The sequence below is a fragment of the Lepus europaeus genome, chromosome 18 (assembly GCF_033115175.1).
Source record: "Lepus europaeus isolate LE1 chromosome 18, mLepTim1.pri, whole genome shotgun sequence".
Taxonomy (NCBI): domain Eukaryota; kingdom Metazoa; phylum Chordata; class Mammalia; order Lagomorpha; family Leporidae; genus Lepus; species Lepus europaeus.
In genome coordinates this window covers 69,923,649-69,942,464 of record NC_084844.1, presented here as the reverse complement: position 1 = coordinate 69,942,464, position 18,816 = coordinate 69,923,649, and the positions used below count along the sequence as shown (strand labels likewise).

At 41.0% G+C, this 18,816-nt stretch overlaps 1 pseudogene; it reads right to left on the bottom strand.

Annotated features, from left to right (window-relative positions):
* Positions 1 to 346: 346 nt before the first annotated feature.
* On the bottom strand, positions 347 to 1,533 carry LOC133777286 (ubiquitin-conjugating enzyme E2 Q2-like; annotated as a pseudogene).
* Between the last annotated feature and the right edge of the window lie 17,283 nt (positions 1,534 to 18,816).

The following is an 18,816-nucleotide window of genomic DNA, read 5'->3' as shown; positions in this document are numbered from 1 at the left end:
GAGGACCTAAAATTTCTAAACCAATACTGAACATTGATTAAACAACTATTGGCTCTAAATATAGCAACATATTGCAAATTCTCTTAACCCGGGGTCTCAAAATAGGAAAGTTACCATAAAGTGGCAACTGTTCAGTAACCTGGTGCCAATCTGTTTAAAAGATTTCACGTTTCAAGAAAAAGAGATGATAAGGAGTGGCCAGTATGTGTATTTATCAGGAGAAATATAGGAAAGGCCCCTCTGCTAAGTCCAGGATACCTAAAATGAGCAAAATCAGAAGGCTGTAACTTATACTAGATGTCAGCTGACATATTATCCACTAAAATATCTATTAGCTAGTGTCTTCAGTACTGCTGTTATGGGGCACTCAAAGCTGTGTCTGCATGTTGGAAAGATTTTCTTGAAAGCAATATTGGTCCACACATGTGACAGTCAACATATTCAGCCATCTTCCTTTGGAGGGGTGTACCAGCCATTTTTCTCATGTGTCTGTACAATGGAATTATAGTATTGTTGGGCTCTTGCTAGATTATATTGACTTTTATTTGCTCCAAACTGCACTCTAGCTTTGCCTTTGACTAAGGTGGCATGTATTTGCCTGATGATTGATTCTATTGAGTAGGCACTGCTCCAGCCCTGTTTTGTGAGAAGTTCCACACACAATGCTCCTCCACCAAACACTGTTCTCCTGAGAGAACAGGTAACACCACTCGAACAAATGGAGGATCAAACAGAAAGCTATCCTTAAAAGAGAAGTTAAGCAAACTATATTCTATGTCTTCTTTTTCTTTTAAGATCTGGAGATCGCTGTGCAAAGGAGAATCAGGGTCAACCTTCTACAGTTTAACATGGCAGTCATAGAAACTGTCATTTATGAATTCCACTGGATACATCTCTGTCTTGTAACTCTGTGATCTGTGTATGTCCCTGAGCTCTTTCACGAGTCTGTCTGAAGCTTGCACTGACCCAGACACCACAGCATTTAAATGGTCTTGGCTTTGAGTCTTCCTAATTTTCTCTAATACTACCAAGTTCTCTTTTTTCAATTCTTTCATCCTCTGACTTTTTCCCACTAGCAGGCTCTAATTCCTTCATCTCATAGTGATCTGTCTTCTATATCTTTGGCAATCTCTTCCTCCTCCTCCTCCTCTGAAGTGACTTCTCTGTGGTCCCATTCTGATGCGTGGGGAGTGGTTGATCCAGCACCTCAACATGCAGGTGCTTTAGGAAGGTTATATAATCTGGGGAGTTCACATATCAGCCACTTCAATTGCTGAGGAAGAAAATTGTTCTTAGAATCTTCTAGATGCTCCAGAACTGAGGTCAGATTTGGGTCATTGGAGTCCACAAACCATACTGGTGAAGAAGAGGGGTGAGACCCTGTAATGCTGCAGTGCAGTGTGAGCAGCGGTGGCACCAGGAGCTGGCAGTGCAGCTCCTACAGTTTCCCGCTGACGATGCGGAATCGCCTGTGGTTCTGGTCAAAGATGACACCAGGAACTTCAGCTCAGCCTTCAGCCCTGACACAGCCATCTTCCCCTCATCTCTGGTGGGAGGGGTGTGGAAGGGAAGCCAACCTCGAGCCCCATCATGGTCCTGGTGGCAACCTCCCCACGGGGCCGGCTCAGGCCTTGCTCTTGCAGCTCCGCCTCTCCTCGCAGCGGGGACCCGCGTCAGAGCGCAGCAAGAAAATGACATTAGTTTTAAATAAACATAAATTTCTGCAGGTCTAACAAGCGCCAGTGTGATGCTGGATCATGGAGCCATTCTTTGTGTAGCTGTGATTCTAGGACACAGTGTGTCGTTTTTAAATTGTAATTTAAAAATAAGCTCCTAATGTGTTTTCTTTCCTTTTATTCTCTTTGGTTAATTGAATTTCCAGAGAGTATTTCTCAATTTTCATTTAATATGGGTTTTATTCGTATGATTTGGGGGGAGTTAAGGTTTCTGTTTCCATTTATTATTTAATTTTTGTAAATCTTGCCATAGCAAGTGTGACTTCTTTAAAGCCTGGTCACTGATTTTGCAAACAGAAATGCAGAGACACTACCTGTATTTAAATTTCAAGCCAACCAGACATTTTTGATGTCCCAGATATGCCTGCTTCAAAGAAATGTTCATTTTATTTCTAAAACACATTTAACTGACTTCTGTATTTTATCTGGCAAGCAAACTTTAATTTGTAGTGTAGATTAAATGTAATGAGTTATAAAAATATGAATATTCTCATTTGGAACAATAATTCATTTAAACCTACAAATAAAATTGGGTTTATATTCTCCAAATCTTTATTTTTTGTTTGTTTAATATAGCCAACATACTTGGATAATTGAAATCTCTTATAGCTTAAGTGTGAATTTACAATTACAAAACATTTTGCTTCATTCATTTTTCATTTGCTGTGTTTTTATTCAATATTTCCCTTATTTTTGCTAAAATACCATGGTACTTTGTTAAAGACTTTAAATTTCAGTATATTCCATCTAATATTTGGCCTAAGATGCCTCTGTTCCTCTGTTTGAGAATAGTACGTTTTTTCCCTGATGAGCCATGATAAAATACTCTGATATATCCAAATCCATGGTTTCTAATGTTTATCACATCATTTTTAAGTGTGCATCAGTTTTGGTTCATTTTAAATTTTATTGTTGTTATTGAAGGGTGGTGGCTCCCACACCAATGAAGCTTTAACTGGGTCCCTAGGATGCCCAATTCTCCAGGAGCTTCACTTTGTACTTCGATTTCCACTTGTCTCTCCTCTGGAAGCGCTTGAAATGATCTCCAGGGCTGTGCCCTCAGGCTGCATTGTGCACAGTGAGTCAGACAGCTCAGAGCTTAGTTCCATATTGGTTTCCCAGGCTGATACTGGAGCTGCCCGAGCCTGAGAAAGTTGTGATCCCCAAATTGCTGCCTTAGCTTTCCTCTGCTTCCGCTACAGCCAGGTCCTTCAGCCTCTGCACCTCTGGCCTTGATCCTAAGATACCTGAAAAGCTCCTGGCACCAGATCCCTGTGTCGAATACTGCATCTTGCTGTCCCCACCATGTGTACTGGCCTTTCCCCTTGGCCCTTGCTGCTCTAGCTGATTTTCTGCAGCAGCCCAGGGCCAGGTCTTGGTTGCTGTAATCTGTGCCCCTCTCCTTGGCCAAATAATTCCATCCATCCTGGGCCTCCAGAAGCACTGAGACAGTTCTTGGATCCCTGATGACTGTTGGCTGAAATCAGGAGCCAGAGTCTATAACTGAGCTCAGGCATCCTGGTTGACCCCTCAAGTGGCAGCAGTGGCCAGAGCTGAGCCAATCAGAATCCAGGAGCCAGGAACTTCTTCCAGTTCTCCCACATAGATACAGGGGCCCAAGCACTTGAGCCACCACCTGCTGCTTGCCCAGGCCATAAACAGAGAGCTGTATCAGAAGAGGAGCAGCCAGGCCACGCACTTGCACCCATGCGGGATACTGGTTCTGCAAGTGGTCTGCTATACCATAGCACTAGCTCCCGATGTTACATTAAAAATTTATGTGTGTATTGTAGAAAAATTTAATCATGCTAATTACCAAATTATCTTTGGTTATGGTAAAAAATCTACTCTTTTAGCAATTTTAGATACACAATGCATTATTAATTGTGGCAAATAAGTGGTTTCATAGATTACTATAACATATCCTCCTGACTAACTGAAAATTTGTACCTTTTCATCAACATTTTATCTTTCCCCACATGCCCAGAACCCTAGCCTCTGGTAACCACCTTTCTACTCTGTTTCTATGAGATTTTTTTAAATTCCATATACACATAAAATAATACAGTATTTACCTGTGTCTATTCAGCTTATTTCACAATATAATGTACTGTAACTTCACCCATGTTTCTGCAAATTGTGGAATTATTTTCTTTATTAAAGCTAACTAGTATTTCATTATATATATATAGAGAGAGATATTTTAATTATTCATCCTTTTATGGATATTTAAGTAACTTCTTTATGTTGGTTATTGTTAACACTGCTGAAATAACCAGGGGAGTGGGGATATCCCTTTAATATAATGATTTTAGTTCTTTTGTATATATACTCAGGAGCACAGTTGGTGGCTTATATGGTAATTCTATCTGTTGTTCTCATTGCTTTGTTTTCCATTATGACTGATGTCCTAATTTACATTCCCACCAACTACACAATCTCACTTGTCCATCCCTGCTTTTGGTGTCTGCAATTTTAGCGTCCTGCTCAGAAGATTAAAGCTTCCACCACATGTTTTCTTACAGTAGATTTGTAGTTTGGGTATTATATTTAAGTATTTCATCAACTTTTAGTTGAATTATGTATATAACATGGAAAAGGTATTAATTTCATTCTTCTATATTTGCATTTACAATTTCCCCAAAACCATTTATCATGAGACTATCTTATCCACATTGTGCTTCCTTGATATGTCTCAAAAATAAGTTGACTATAAATCCTTGGATATTTTTTCTGCACTTTCCATCCTATTCCATTGGCCTTTGTATCTGTTTCATGCTGGTGTCATACTGTTTAATTACAATAGCTTTATAATATATTTTCAAGTGAGAAGTGTGATACCTTCAGTTTTGTTCTCTGGGCGCAAGATTACTATGACTATGTAGTATGTTTTCTGGTCCCAAAGAAATTTTTAGAATTTTTTTCTATGCCTGAAAAAAGATTGTTTCTATTTTTATAGCAAAAATCCTCAATAAAATTCTGGCCAATAGAATGCAACAACACATCAGAAAGATCATCCACCCAGACCAAGTGGGATTTATCCCTGGTATGCAGGGATGGTTCAATGTTCACAAATCAAAAAATGCAATACACCACATTAAGACTGCAGAAGAAAAACCATATGATTATCTCAATAGATGCAGAGAAAGGATTTGATAAAATACAATACCCTTTCATGATGAAAACCCTAAGCAAACTGGGTATAGAAGGAACATTCTTCAATACAACCAAAACAATTTTTGAAAAACTCACAGCCAGCATCCTATTTAATGGGGAAAAGTTGGAAGCATTTCTGCTGAGATCTGGTACCAGACAGGGATGCCCACTCTCACCACTGCTCTTCAATATAGTTCCGGAAGTTTTAGCCAGAGCTATTATGCAAGAAAAGAAATTAAAGGGATACAAATTGGGAAGGAAGAATGCAAACTATCCCTCTTTGCAGATGATATGATTCTTTACTTAGGGGATCCAAATAACTCTACTAAGAGACTATTGGAACTCATAGAAGAGTTTGGCAAAGTAGCAGGATATAAAATGAATGCACAAAAATCAACAGCATTTGTATACACAGGCAATGCCACAGCTGAGGAAGAACTGCTAAGATCAATCCCATTCACAATAGCCACAAAAACAATAAAATACCTTGGCATAAACTTAACCAAGGACGTTAAAGATCTCTACGATGAGAATTACAAAATCTTAAAGAAAGAAATAGAAGAGGATACCAAAAAATGGAAAAATCTTCCATGCTCATGGATTGGAAGAATCAACATCATCAAAATGTCCATTCTCCCAAAAGCAATTTACAGATTCAATGTGATACCAATCAAAATAATGAAGACATTCTTCTCAGATCTGGAAAAATGATGCTGAAATTCATATGGAGACACAGGAGACCTCGAATAGCTAAAGCAATCTTGTACAACAAAAACAAAGCCAGAGGCATCACAATACCAGATTTCAGGGTATAATACAGGGCAGTTGTAATCAAAACAGTGTGGTACTGGTACAGAAACAGATGGATAGACCAGTGGAACAGAATAGAAACACCAGGAATCAACCCAAACATCTACAGCCAACTCATATTTGATCAAGGATGCAAAACCAATCCCTAGAGTAAAGACAGTCTATTCAACAAATGGTACTGGGAAAATTGGATTTCCACCTGCAGAAGCATGAAGCAAGACCCCTACCTTTCACCTTACACAAAAATCCACTCAACATGGATTAAAGACCTAAATCTATGACCTGACACCATCAAATTATTAGAGAGCATTGGAGAAACCCTGCAAGATATAGGTACAGGCACAGACTTCTTGGAAAAGACCCCAGAAGCACAGGCAAAGCCAAAATTAACATTTGGGATTGCATCAAATTGAGAAGTTTCTGTACTTCAAAAGAAACAGTCAGGAAAGTGAAGAGGCAACCGATAGAATGGGAAAAAAATATTTGCAAACTATGCAACAGTTAAGGGTTGATAACCAGAATCTACAAAGAGATCAGAAACTCCACAACATCAAAACAAACAACCCACTTAAGAGATGGGCCAAGGACCTCAATAGACATTTTTCAAAAGAGGAAATCCAAATGGCCAACAGACACATGAAAAAAATGTTCAAGATCACTAGCAATCAGGGAAATGCGAATCAAAACCACAATGAGGTTCCACCTCACCCCGGTGAGAATGGCGCACATTCAAAAATCAATCCACAACAGATGCTGGAGAGGATGTGGGGGAAAAGGGACACTTACCTACTGTTGGTGGGAATGCAAACTGGTTCAGCCACTATGGAAGTCAGTCTGGAGATTCCTGAGAAACCTGAATATAACCCTACCATTCAACCCAGCCATCCCACTCCTTGGAATTTACCCAAAGGAAATTAAATTGGCAAACAAAAAAAAAGCTGTCTGCAACTTAATGTTTATTGCAGTACAATTCATAATAGCTAAGACCTGGAATCAACCCAAATGCCCATCAACAGTGGACTGGATAAATAAATCATGGGACATCTACTCTATAGAATACTATACAGCAGTAAAAAACAATGTATTTTTATAGGAATTGAACTGAATGCATAGATTGCTTTGGGTCATATGCTTATTTTAATAATATTACTCCAATTTACTATGAGAGACTTTTTCCATTGGTTTGTATCTTCTTTGATTTATTTTATCAATGTATTATAGTTTTAGTGTATAAAATATTCACCTATTTGGATACATTATTTCCTATAAAATTATTTCTTCATGCTCCTATATGTGGGATGATTTTCTTAATTTCTTTCCCAGATAATATATTATTAGTCTTTAGAAACACTAATGATATTTATATTGATTTTAGAACTTGAGATTTCCTGAATTTATTTATTTTCTAACAGTTTTTTATTGGATTCATTATTATCACTGGCAAATAGAAACAATTTTACTTCTTCCTCTTATACAGATGATATTTTTGTTCTTGCCTAATAATTCTCTTTAGGAATTTCAGCATTACATGGAATAGAAATTATAAGCATGCTGTCAAAAAAAAAGAAATGATAAGCATGGACATACTTGTATTATTTCTAATCTTAGCAAAAGACTTTTTAAACTTTTCATCAGTGACTTTAATGTTAGCTCTGGTTTTATTGTTTATGGCTTTTATTGTGTTGAGGTATGTTCTTTCTGTGACAACTTTTAGAGAGTTCCCATGAACAAATTTGAGTTTTCACAAGTTGTTTTTCTGCATCTGCTCGTATGGCGACAATTTTATGATTTTTATTCTTTATTATGATAATATTGTATTTCACACTTATTTTTACATTTTAATTTGCAGTATGCAAATTTAATGTATTTCATATATATAGATTAAGGAACGTAGTGAAATTTTCCATCCTACTATTCCTCCTGCCCATGCTCCCACTCTTCTTCCTCCTTCCATTCCTATTCCAATTATTTTTACCAAGATCTATTTACAGTTAACATTATAGTCATAAGATTAATCCAACAATTAAGAGTTCAACAATTAGTATGAAAAAAAAGTTCCTTAACTTTTAAGGGCTGTTAAACATCATTGCATATCAAAATGTCATTTTTGTTTTTAATGTACATAGGAAAGCTGAAGAAGAAGAACCTAGTGCTTGGGTCTTGAACCCAGGCAGGAGTCCTGGAAGAAGCACCTGCTTCCTAGATTCAGCCTGGCCCAATCCCAGCCATTGTGACTATTTTTAGGGAGTGAACCAGCAGATAGAAGATATCTCTGTGTCTCTGTCTCTCTCCCTCTACTTAGCCTAATAAATAAATAAAATAATTATTTAAAAAACCTATATATATGAAATAAAGGAAATCTAGTCCTTTATATAAATGGATAAATTTTATAAAGACTCTATTCCCACTTCAGAGTGCTTGGTTTGATTCGCAACTGTTTCCAATGCCAGGTTTTTGCTAATGTAGATGTTGGGAGGCAGTAGTGATAACTCATGATATGATATTGGGCTTCTGCCACTCATATGTGGGAGGAGAGGAGTACATTCCTGGCTCTTTGATTCAGCCTTGATACAGCGCTGGTTACTGTGGGTATTTGGAGGAGTAAGCCTGTGGATAAGAGGTTTTCTCTTTTGTCTCTCCTGGCTTACATGTCTCTCTTTGTGTCTCTTTAACTCACACACACACATACAAACACACACATATGTAATTTTTAATATGACAATAATCAAGCAAAGCAATGACTAAAGAATATAACATGATATTGACACATGTTTGAATAATTCAATTGAGACTACTGTGAGTTGTTTAAAGTATGAATGAAGAATGGAATATCTGCCTGAAAATATAACTTTGGAAAAGTCTGCAACTCAAAAACCTATAGAGACTGGCTAGAAGAAATGTATTCAGAGCTGTCTGAGAACCTGCAGCAGATTCTGTTCTCTGCATATTCCTGGTCTGATCCATAAGTACAGTACAATCTCGCAAAAGCTGTTTCAGCAATTTCTTAAAAACTTCATTTGCTGACTTGTATGTTAGCAGTGGGTAACTCTCACCACTGCAGAATGTTGCATGTTTATTTGTAGGCTGATAGTAACACTTCTACTATATCATCTATACAACCAATAAAGACCATTTCAGACTTCATATCCCATAGGAATCTAGCAAATTCTAAACTCTGATTTTAATCCTATATAACAAATATGTCTTTGTTCTGGCATCAGAAGACCTGGAGACCAATATGCAATCAGCTTTGATGGCTCTAATTTCTTAGAACCATGACAATTTTACCTTATCATATTTATTTTTTTCATTTTAATTTAAAAGCCCTCATAAATCTCCTATAATGTGAAATAAAACAAAATAAGAAATAATCAACTTACTGGAGATGTATTCATTTTCTTTGGCCTTAGAAATGTGAGAGTTCTCTACAGTTTTACCTGGATGAGAAGCTGAATGCAGGGAATCATGGGAGAATTGGCCTGACTTGCTCCTAGAGTCTACAGTGTTACTGAATATGCAAATGCAGAGTAACCGACACCTTAGCTGGAGAAGCAAAATAAAAATCAACCTCCCTGTGGAGAACTAGCACTTTACAATTGAAAACAGGCAGAAGACTTTTTGAAAGATCACACAAAATTATAGTCATTGGCAGTGATAAATCTAGTTATCCTTAGGTTAATGGAACCAGCAACATGTATGATACCAACACACTTTGAAAAGTATTTGCCTATTGGAGTTTACTTTATTAAATTGTGATATTATGAAGAAATCTGGGACTTGCCTGTTGAAGATACAAGATCTAGGTAAGAATCAGGACAAACCACCAAACTTGAGAAGGTTGTATACAGGTTAGACTACTGCTTGGGACAACCACATCCCATATGCAAATTCCTGGATTGTGTCCTTGCTATTACATACCTAAAATACATCATCCGAGATGATGGATACATACTTGGATCCCTGCTACCCTCATATGAGACTCAGATGGATTCCTGCCTCCTGGCTTCACCCTGGAATAGCCCTGGCTGTTAGGGACATTTGTCGAGTGAATTAACCAGCAGAGGGAACATCTTTCTCTCCCCTTCTCTCATGCTCTGCCTTTCAAATAAATACTTTAAAAATTACAAATAAAATGACAACAAAAAGCCTCTGTTAATTTCTTTTTTTTAACTTTTATTTAATGAATATAAATTTCCAGTGTACAGCTTATGGATTAAAATGGCTCCCCCCCCATAACTTCCCTCCCACCCGCAACCCTCCCCTCTCCCGCTCCCTCTCCCCTTCCATTTGCATCAAGATTCATTTTCAATTCTCTTTATATACAGAAGATCAATTTAGTATAAAGATTTCAACAGTTTGCACCCACATAGAAACACAAAGTGAAACATACTGTTTGAGTACTAGTTACAGCATTAAATCACAATGTACAGCACATTAAGGACAGAGATCCCACATGAGGAGCAAGTGCACAGTGGCTCCTGTTGTTGACCCAACAACTTGACACTCTAGTATATGGCGCCAGTAACCATCCTAGGCTGTCGTCATGAGTTGCCAAGGCTATGGAAGCCTTCCAAGTTTGCCGACTCTGATCATATTTAGACAAGGTCATAAAAGACAGAGTGAGGATAGTAACCAATGATCCTAAGAGTGGCATTTACCAGGTTTGAACAATTATACAGCATTAAGTGGGGAAGAGGACCACCAGTACACACATGTTGGGAGTAGAGCCATTGGTGGTGGAGTAGAGGTTATGATTACAAAGGAATGAGGCCCAAGTGCACTAGACAGGGCCTAGAACAAAGGACAGAGTCATTATTAGAGGAGCTAAGAAAGGTGCTGTCTAAGGTACAATTAAGTTTTCTGATTGAGAGGCAAATAGAACCTGATAGAAGGGGCTTGATAATAATCTGGTGGGCTTTAGGCCTTGTAAATTCAGTGGCCCAGACCTATCTATCTCTTCACATGGGGTATATCCTAAGGGAGGTGTGAACCTCCTAGGGGAAGGCACTCTGTTGACTTTCATTACTTGGCTGGCCTGGGAGGAGAGCTGGCCAGGTAAAGGCAGGTGGCATCTCTAACAAGAAATTTACAGTTCTGCCTGCAATGTTGCTGACCCTACTTGACCATACCCTCAGCTGCAGTGGTCACTTTGGAAGTTGGGCTGAGTGAAGGGCTTTTCAGCTTAGAGCCAATAAGATCTGTGGCTCTGACCTGGGCATCCTTCGACTCCAGGGCAGGTCCATTTCCAGTGATCCAACTCTTGGCAGAGCTGCCAGAGCTCTTCACAAGCTGACTTCTGCTGAAGCCCAGGCTTATCACATTGAAAGCCACTGCAGTGGACTGGCCTGTTGGGTCTCCTTGAGGGCAGATCACGGTACAGATCAGCCATTAATAGGCCTGCCACCCATTGCTTCTGATGCCTAGCTTTCTTTTCCTCCTGGTTTGTGTTAAAGCAGACCAGAGGATGCAAGTCAAGGGAGTGCCCGTTTCCCATCTCTAATCTTCGGTGGCCTGAACTACAAGTCTATAGTCACAGGCATGTTCTGTAGTAGTTTTTCTAAGGTAGACAATGCCCATGAGGAAAATTATATTCTCACTTTAAAACTTTCTTTCCCTTTGGTCTGAAAGGGAGGTTTTTTTTTTTCCTACTTACTGTATACTTCACTGATGGCGAAGTGAATCTAGCTATGAGATTATTATTTAAGTTCTTATTTTTGCTATGCTATTGCAGAAAAATGTTAGCCATCTCTTTTATAAGGTCTAAAGATTAAATTGTGCATCCTACAGATTCCTTCATAATAGAATTAGTTTCCTACCTTGAAGAGAATAGAGAAATGAAAGAACAAGTTGGGCTTAGAATAGAGAAATGAGGGAGCAAGTCCTAGATCGCTTGCTGACAATAGCAATATCACATGAATACTTAGCAAACAGTTTCAACCATCTGATAACAACTTAAGAAAACATTTAACAGAAGGTCCAATGCCTTCTATAAATTTTAAGAATCATGTATTTGAAAACACCTCTTAAATATCTAACATGGTGTAGTTTGTTTAGCCAGTAAACTTAAGCACAACCATCTAAAATGTTTTTAGTTTCTTTCTACCAACAAGTCTAAAACATATGATACACAGATTCAGGTCCCACAAATTAAAATGTATCTTTGATTGATTTTAGCAGCTTAAATTTATGGACAATCTTATCTATAAGCCATTTAAAATGAAACTCTTAATAAAATTTCCCCATGTGGACATACAATATGTACACACATATAATATAGCATAATAGACCAATATAGCAATTTTAATAATAGCTTTTAAAATCTTTAACTCTTTTTGTAGATTGCCAATTGATTTGAATTGCTTTTTGTTTTTAGTAACCTCAGTTAACCATACTTTCTCTCAGTTGGTACTGTTAATACATTATTGGCTTCATCTGTTTACAGAGCCATCCCAAAGTACTGAATACAATAGAAGTGGCTGGAAAAAGTCCATAGGAACCTATAGGAGGACAGCTAAACACAGAACCAACAACGCTTTAGTTTTATGAGCAGCAGATCATATATAACTGTGGATGACAAAAGACTTTAAGTCGCCATGTTTAAAATTATAAACTCATCAACCAACAAGAGGCACTTGCTTACTTCACAGTATTTTTGAAAGCACCTGTAGGATTTTACAAGTATTTAACCCTTTAAGCCTCTGGGGCTTTCTCATTAAGATAACTATCATGTCTAGTAACACAAGATCATTAGACTTTTTAATTCTCAAACATTTGTATTAATAGCATTTTCCATTCTAGAAACTTAAAGTCTGGTACCACATCACATCTTGACAGTACTTCTAATATACTCCAAATAGCCTGATTAGTTGGTGTCTCTATAAGATGAGAGACATAGGTCCTTCGATTTTTTCAGTTGGGCCCAAACTGGAAAAACCAAAGTCCAGGATTTACTGGAAATTTTAGAATCCAGATTGTTTGAAACTTTGATTTTTTGAATGCCTGTCAAGAATGCCAAGAAGGCTCAAAATCCAAAATATCTGGTTGAAATAAGATTTCTTAAAATCATGACATAACATAGACCAAATTTGATCATTGTTACAAGGTGATTATTCACATTTTTGAAAAAAGCACATATTTAAGTAACCCATAGCTCTTAATAAAAATTCAGCTGTTTTTGAACAATTAGAATTTAACAGACATCAAGAGAACATAATAGATTACTTTAACACATTGCTTAACAGAGCCTCAGAGTTTAATTCTATGTCAAAGAGAAATTGAGCTTCCTGTGATCTTTTGCTGTGAGGTTTCCTTCCTTTACCTTCTTTCATATTGATGACCATGTTTCTGTGTTTCTGTGTGTAAGGCATCTTTAAGCATCTTTTGCAGGGCAGGATGAGTGGCAACAAATTCTTTCAGTTTCTGTTTGCTATGAAAAGTCTTAATTTCACCTTCATTCACAAATGAGAGCTTTGCAGGATATAGTATTCTGGGCTGGCAGTTTTTCTCTCTCAGTACCTGGGCTATGTCTCGCCATTCCCTTCTAGCTTGTAGGGTTTCTGATGAGAAGTCTGCTGTGAGTCTAATTGGAGATCCTCTAAGAGTGATCTGACGTTTCTCTCTTGCACATTTTAGGATCTTTTCTTTATGTTTCACTGTGGTGAGTTTGATTACAACATGTCGTGGTGAGGATCTCTTTTGGTCATGTTTATTAGGGGTTCTATAAGCTTCCTGTACATGCTGTTGCTGTTATGCTCAGCCACTAATCTTACAAAAGTCTGAAATAAGCAGCATGAATCTAATCATTGTTATGAAATTAGTCTAGTTTCCTTCCAGCCTGTCCTGAAATTTTTATGAACAAAAATGGAAAAAAAGCTTGTGAATCTAAAATAGGAAATCCTTGGTAGGCAGTATTATATCAATATTTATCTTTTTTTTTGACAGGTAGAGTTAGACAGTGAGTGAGTGAGAGAGAGAGAGAGAGAGAGAGAGAGAGAGAGAGAAAGATCTTCCTTCTGTTGGTTCACCCCTGAAAGGACTGCCATGGCCGGCACACAGCACTGATCCAAAGCAAGGAGCCAGGTGCTTCCTCCCAGTTTCCCATGCGAGTGCAGGGCCCAAGCACCTGGGCCATCCTCCACTGCCTTCTCTGGCCAAAGCAGAGAGCTGGACAGGAAGAGAAGCAACCGGGACAGAACCCGGTGCCCCAACCGGGACTAGAACCTGCGGTGCCAGTGCCGCAGGCTGAGGATTAGCCAAGTGAGCTGTGGCACTGGCCAATATTTGTCTTTGAATATGAGTAGGTTTCTTAAAAAACTTTTGAAAATGTTCACTCATTAAAAAACATGTTATTATATTTTCATTATATCCAGAAGATAAATTTTATTTTTAACTTGCACGTTTTAACGCTGTTAGTAAACAAAATTCTCATAACTAGGTTAATTAAAAGTTGGAGAAATTTAGATAAATATAGTTATTCCCATTGCCCTTTCTTTTTTAGGGTAAAAAACCAAATTTTTGTGTTACCTGATTGCCATTTTATGAAACAAAAATGCAATTTGGGCATAAAGACTTCTGAGTAGTTTTATTATGCTACATGTAGGGAGGATAAAACTATGAATAGTTGTTACAAGGGACAAGGTGTAAGTCATAAACATCTAAAGAAATATATATACCTAACTGTGAAATAACTCACCAATAAAGAGTTGCTATAATGAAATTAGCTTTTTGTTTAAAAGTAAGTATTTTTTAAAAGATGATTTCAGAAGATATTGAGAAACACCAAGAGTTAACACAACAGCTTCATGAAAAAATAACATCCGTCAATCTATATACACATAAAATATATTCAAGTAAGAATTTTAGTCTTCTGGCACATTATCAGTGTACAATTTTGTATAAAAGGATTTATAAATATACCTTTATATGAATGCATACAAAGATATACATAAATATATAAATAGGCTATAATCTCAATCTTTTACCTATACGTTTAAATATAAAAAACTTATCAGTATAATAAACAAGCAACACATGTGATATTCATCTTACAAATGAACTACAGTAACTTAATAAGGAATTAAATATAATATCCATTACCTAATATACATAGTTACATTTCTAATTATTATACCTAGTGCAACTAAATATTTTTATTAATTCATATAGCTAACTAAAGGAACTACTTGTTTCTTCAGACATAGAAGACAACCACAAAACAAGAAGTAATGTTGGGGTCCAGGATTGCGGTGTGAGAGATAAAGCTGTTGCCAGTGATCCCTACAACCCATATGGGTGCTGGTCTGTGTCCCAGTGGCTCCACTTCTGACCCAACTTCCAGCTAATGCCCTAGGTAAAATAGAGGAAGACGGCTCAAGTGCTTGGGCTGCTGCTACCTGTGGGGGAACCTGGCTCCTGGCTTTGGCCCAGTCAGTTCCTGACTATTGTGGCCATCAGAATGAGCCAGTGCGTCTGTCTTCCTCTGTCTGTGTAACTCTTCAAATAAATAAACTCAATTTTTTTGACAGGCAGAGTTAGACAGTGAGAGAGAGAGACAGAGAGAAAAGTCTTCCTTTGCCGTTGGTTCACCCCCAAAAGGGCCGCCCTGGCCAGCGCACCACACTGATCCAAAGCCAGGAGCCAGGTGCTTCTCCTGGTCTCCCATAGGGTGCAGGGCCATAGCAGAGAGCTGGACTGGAAGAGGGGCAACCAGGACAGAACTGGCGCCCCGACCAGGACTGGAACCTGGTGTTCCGATGCCGCAGGTAGAGGGTTAGCTTAGTGAGCCATGGCGCCGGCCTAAACTCAATTTTTTTTTAAAAAAGAATAATTTAGCTATCTTTACTCCATAAACAACTATTTAATATTATTTAAACACTTTTAGGAGATTATATATCCTCCAAAGACATTTAAAATATATATGGATGTATACATAAAATAAATTATAACTGTATGTACCTATATATAAATATATATGAAAACGCTAGCTATATGATATTCCCAAAAGCTTTTGCAGCCACTTCTCTCACCTCGGCAGCCCAAGGCCCTCCTGTGAAGAACACGGGTTTCCCTGAGGTCCCAACAGAGAATCTCAGGGCGCCTCCAGCCGCCCAGCTCACAATGACTGTAACCTAGCAACGCCCTTAAACACAAGTGCGCAAGCGCGCCTCCAGAGGGCAGTCGCTGCGCCTGCGCACAGAGTCCAGCGGCCAAGCATGCTTAGTACGCATGTGCATGGTACACACCTGGTAAACCTGGCGGGTTAGATTGTTTACAGATGTTGGTGGACTTGACCGAGTGTTGGGGTCATTGTGGGGACGAAACACTGGAGCCTGTGGAAGCCGTCTGCAACACCCGGGACTCAGGGGCGTGGGATTTCAGGATGCTGAAGGCCTCCCGGAGTAGACGCCCTTAAAATCCCTCTCCACATCTCCTGCTCCTCAGTTTATGTTCCCGCACGTCCTTCTGAGTCCTGGGCGGTTTCAGTGGGAATTTAACAGATGCGAAGACAAAACTGTGCTCCGTGATTTCAGAAACTGGCACATGTGCCATCTAGGTCAATCTTCAGAAATCAAAGCAGGCCTTCCAGAAAAAATGTCTTCAGGCCTCTTGCCTTTGCCCAGCCTTTACATTTTCTTTACTTTTAGCTTTTACTGTTATTTCCCTTAATTGGAGTTTTAGTCGATCCATGCATTATTTTGAAACATGGTGTAATATTTATAAACTTTCTAAAATGAATGTTCACTTGTCCCACAAACAGTTAATGATTTGACGGTATGTTAAAATGCCCCATTATTTTACTTGAAATTCCCTTTTTTCCCGTTTCTGGCTTTTTCATTGTGTTCCATTAAATGGTCTGCTTTTTTATTCTTTTTTTTTTTTTCTGATCCATATATTCTTTATTCCATTAGCAGCCCCTGTGCCCCATTAAAACAACAGTAGGCCACCCAGCAGTCAACTACAGTCCAGTTGCACCAGGATCCGAGGATTACGGTGCTTTAACGCTTTTAAGGACAAAAAGGAGAAACAAGAGAAATACCAGCATCCGGTACAAGTCATACATCAATTTAAGCACCTTACACACCTGATGCCCAGAAGGGCTCCACCCCCCGGGGTCAGCGCTCACACATGGCCAGGCCGTGAGAGGCCGAGGACCTCACCCTCGCCCCAGAACGACCCGCAGGTGAGAGGAGACCGGAAATCCCCTCGGTGCTGGGACAGCCAGGAAGCGGTCAGTTTTCCAGGAAGCGGTCAGTCTTCCTGGGGTCCGGACAGGCCGCGCGCAGAGCGGACGCCAGGGGGCAGCAGAGGACGACCGCGCGCGGCCCCGCGAGGCCGAGTCCCCCGCGGCCGCAGTCCCTGGGCTCTGCCCGCAGAGGACGAAGTTCTCGGGACTGGGACCCTGCCCAGGGCGCAGCGCCTGCGGGTCTGCAGGGCGGTTCTCGGGGGCTGGCCGGGCTCAAGCCGCAGACCGAGGAATCCCATATGCTGCCTCTGATGCGCGAGCCGAGGCCGACATGGAAGCTGACATCTGGCCCGGGTCCCCCGCGTGCCCGTGGGAGAAGAGCAGCACGCAGCGTCTGCAGGGCGGGCGGGCCACCAAGCTGCAGCCCCGGGGGTCGTGCCTGGCCGAGGGCGCGTAGAAGACCTGGGCCGCGTCCACCTCGCGCTGCCGGTGCCGCCAGTCGCGCACGCTCTCGGGTGCAGGCTGCAAGCTCTGGGATCTGCGCCCGGGCGCTCCTCAGCGGCAGAGGCAGGGGCTGGAGCCGCGGAGGCCGCCCAGGCCGGTGACCCTGGGCCTCGCCGCTCGGGAACAAGTTCGGCGTGGTGGGTTTGGCGGCAGGAAGGCCGACTTGGCACGCAGGGCAGCAGAAGAGCCGCCGCAGTTCTCCCAGCGAGATGCCCGTTCATCCTGGGGCCTGGCATCGGGGTGGCGGGGCGCCTGCCGCTGCAGGACAAGCCCGGCACAGGGCGGGGGGCAGGGGGCGGCCCGAGCGTGCGCGAAGGGCAGTGCAGTCCACCCAGACTGCGTCAGACGGAGGCGCCGTCCCGGATGGTCAGTGCTCTAACTCGGTGCTCTAGGGGCGGTCATTGTGGCCTTGCCTGGAAAGCCGTGGCCTGTCACGCTGCATCCCATCGGGGCGCCCGTCTGTGTCCCAGCTGCTCCACTTCCGATTCAGCTCCCGGCTGATGTCCTGGGAAAAGCAGGGGAGATGGTCCAAGTGCGTGGCCCCTGCCACCACGAGGGAGACCCCAATGAAGCTCCCGGCTCCTGGCTGCCTGCAGGCTGGGCCCTGGGCATTGCGGCCATCTGGGGAGTGAACCGGTGGATGGAAGATTCTCTCTCTCTCTCTTACCCTTCTCCTGGTCTCCCGTGGGGTGCAGGGCCCAAGCACTTGGGCCATCCTCCACTGCACTCCCTGGCCGCAGCAGAGAGCTGGCCTGGAAGAGGGGCAACCAGGACAGGATCGGTGCCCGACCCAGTGTGCCGGCGCCGCAAGGTGGAGGATTAGCCCATGAGATGTTATTTATTTTAAAGATTTATTTTTCAAACTCATAAAGAGAGAGAGAAAGAGAGAGAGAGAGTGAGCTTCCAACTGCTGGTGCATTACCCAGATTGGACAATGGCCAGCAAAGGGCCAAGTGGAAGCCAGGAGCCAGGAGCATCATTGGGGTCTCCCACATGGGTAGCAGGGGCCCAAACACTTGGGCCATCATCCACTGCTTTCTCAGGCCACTGAGCAGAGAGCTGGATCAGAAGTGGAACAGCTAAGACTCGAACCAATTCCCACATGGGATGCTGGTGTTGTAGCTGGTGGCTTTATCTGCTATGCCACAACACCATCCCCATGCTCTGAGATTTTGATTATGATTGAGTCAAGAGCAATATTTTAGCTGAAAATCGACTGGCTCCCTCTATCCAGACAAATGTCTCCATCTTTGTCCTGTTTCTTAAAAACTGGGAGCCAGAGAGAGACTTGGAAGGAGTGTATTCTCCTGGATTTCCAGGAAGCAGACATTTTTGCCTCATTAATAACTGGGGAAGAGCGAAATTGTTAGAATTGCCTCGTGGAAGACTTCAGCTAGACACCAAGGGGGCCTTCCAGGTGATCAGGCT